The sequence below is a fragment of the Pteropus medius genome, unplaced genomic scaffold, assembly GCF_902729225.1.
Source record: "Pteropus medius unplaced genomic scaffold, Ma_sr-lr_union100, whole genome shotgun sequence".
Lineage (NCBI taxonomy): Eukaryota > Metazoa > Chordata > Mammalia > Chiroptera > Pteropodidae > Pteropus > Pteropus medius.
The window spans coordinates 6274426-6277391 of record NW_024352785.1 but is presented as its reverse complement, the minus strand read 5'-3'; the positions used below and the strand labels follow the sequence as shown (position 1 = coordinate 6277391).

General features: G+C 35.7%; 1 pseudogene; it reads right to left on the bottom strand.

Annotated features, from left to right (window-relative positions):
• Positions 1-1800: 1800 nt before the first annotated feature.
• LOC120591037 (uncharacterized) lies at positions 1801-1919 on the bottom strand (annotated as a pseudogene).
• Between the last annotated feature and the right edge of the window lie 1047 nt (positions 1920-2966).

Below are 2966 nucleotides of genomic sequence, written 5' to 3'. Positions count from 1 at the left end.
TTTAAGAAGAAGCTTTCTTCCAAGTCATTGCTGGGGATTTGAAATCTTCAGCAGACTTATTCTAAAGAATGAATCAGCCATATAGCCATATTTTGTTGAGCACTCAATCCAAACAGGTCATTATCTTGCTTACTACTCTGAAATCATAGCAAGATTTAAAAGAGATTAAAAACAAAGTTTCGTGGTACCAAGTTTTCTAACCCAGAAGCCCAGCTCAGAAATTTCAAAGAAAATCTAGATAATTCATGGTTGGGCATTTGAGAATATCAGGTAAAATTGATCTTTTCTACAAGGAAGGCCAAGTTTTCTTGGTTTTCCAATATATTTGGGGCTCTCTTTTGCTATTTCTTTCTCTTTTATATAAAAGTTCCTATTGTAGTTTAAGTTTGATTTTTTTTTTCATTTTCTTTTTTTTTAAATTGGAACCCTAAAAGACCATCAGTCTACCTGTTTTACTTTCAGTAAAATGCAAATAGTATTACATATTTAGAAAAACTTAGTAAATAATTTATAGACTGAACAGTAAATTATTTATTTACTCCAAGCATACATATTTAGAATATGAACATAAATATTTTATCATCTGTGCCACTGCTAACAAAAAAATTAAATCAGCTTGCTTGCAGCTCTGGTTTGTACTGTACATACTCTCTACATCATCAATGACCTATGAGCAACTGCACACTATCACACGCACTTCATAAATGATTGCAGTTGCAGGATTTTCCAAAACATTCAGTCTCTGAAATCTGTTTCAGTCTCTCCTCCTCCTACATTACCTTCTAGCCTTCATGTACTCCTTTCTACTTCCTCTGCCTTGCTCTAGTCTAGTAAGTGTCTGATTAGTCCTTTACTGATCAACGTGTATTTATTGAGCACTGATCATATTTAATGCTTGCTGAGAACTGTGAATAAATACTAATGGAATACTAACGGTGGTCCTCTCTAGGAGTTTCTATTCTGGTTAAGTTTATATATATTTGATTTTGCAAATCAAAAATGAACAAAAAATTAAAACATTTTAAATAATTGCTATGACTATTTTCTTTAAATGATAGCATTTCTATAAACAATATAGATATCACCTGGGTACTATGGAAATTTGTAAAAAGTGAAATCGAATATATATAGGGGAAAATTTGTGACCTCTGAATAAATGGCTTCTTCTGAACTCTGGAACTACTCCAGAAACCTTTATGTACTCACCCTCCAGCAGCAACTGGCATTTCCATGATCAAAACGAAGAATACAATTACAGAAAGTCCCAAAGGGTAAAATTACAATGACTATAGAACCAGGAGGAAAATCTTTTGGTATTAAATATTTGGAATATATTAGATGGTAAAGTACATGGCTGAGGTAGAAAAAAAAAATGAAATCATATAAAATCATAAAAATCAGGGACAAATTTAATATACCTTATTTTCCAAATCCTTGAAATATTAAGGCAGCTTTATGAAGGCTGTCTTCTATGAAACTTGAGTGAAGTAAATATTAGGATAATGCATAGATACAATTTCCTGAGCAGCTTGTACATTCCAGGTTTTCAACAAGTCTTGCTTAATGTAATCCTCACAATAGTCTTACAAGGCAACTGTGATTAATATCATTTTAAAGTTGAGGAAATTGAGACACAGAATTTTTTAAAATATGCCCAAAGTGCGGGGAAAGCTAGTAAGTAACAGACTCTAGTATGTGGCAATTTTTTTTTTTTTTTAGGTGAGGCAACCCTTGGTTGACCTCACAGATTGCAAGGACCTTGTCATCTTACAATCCCTTATTTTTTTATTTTATTTTTTACACTTACAGCACCTGGTCTTCCTAGATGGTCTCTCATCCAAATACTAACCAGGCCTGACCCTGCTTAGCTTCCTAGATCAGACAGGATCAGGCTTGTTCAGGGTGGCATGGCCGTAGACTCATCATTTTTTTAAATAGTAAAGCCTTCTCAATTCACAGCATGGCTTCTCTAATGCAACTCCAGGTCCAGCGCAGGGAGCGACCAACTGCAGACAGCTTTGTAGATCCTACTAGGCAGTCCCAGGCCAGTCACAGGCAGCGACTAACCTTGGCCTACACAGGAAGCTTTTCCAATAGGCCCCCGGAACCAGCATATCCAGTGGCTGGCTTCAAACCTTAACAGAATATAACACGATTAGCCCAAAAGAGGCTGACCCAAAGGGTGGTCTCTACCGATACCTAAGCCTGCTGAGGCAAATCCTGCTCCATGGAGTCAACACTCACACAGGAACTCTTAAGCTCTGGTCATGGCCAGTCCTCACAGCCAGTCAGCCTGATGGTCATTCTCACCCACTGATGTGCCAGTAGTAATCAAGGCTCTACTACAACAGGAAGGCACACAAAACCCACACAAGGGACATTCCTGGAGCATCTGGCTCAGGGAGATTGTACCACTGGGCCCCACAGGGCACCTACTACATAAGACCATCCTGCCAAAAAAGGAGACTTAGAAGATCTACCTAATACATGAAATAAACACAGAGAGGCAGCCAAAATGAATAACCAAAAAACATGCCAAATGAAAAAAAACAGGAGAAACCTCCAGAAAAAGAAGTAAACAAAATGGAGGCAAGTGATATACCACAAAAAGAGATCAAAACAATGGTTATAAGTATACTTAAGGATCTTAGTGAGAACTTCAACAAAGATACTGCAAGCCCAAAAAGGACATAGAAACTATATGTGTGTGTGTATATGTGTGTATATATATACATACACATACACATATACAGAAATGGAGAATACAATAACTGAAATGAAGAATACTCTAGAAGGAATCAACAGCATATTAAATGAATTGAATGGATATTAAATGGATTGAATCAGTGATTTAGAAAACAAGGTAGCAGAAAACACCCAATCAGAACAGCAAAAGCAACAATAAAATAAAATAAAATAAAATAAAATATAAAATAATAAAATAAAATAAAAATGAGGATATTTTT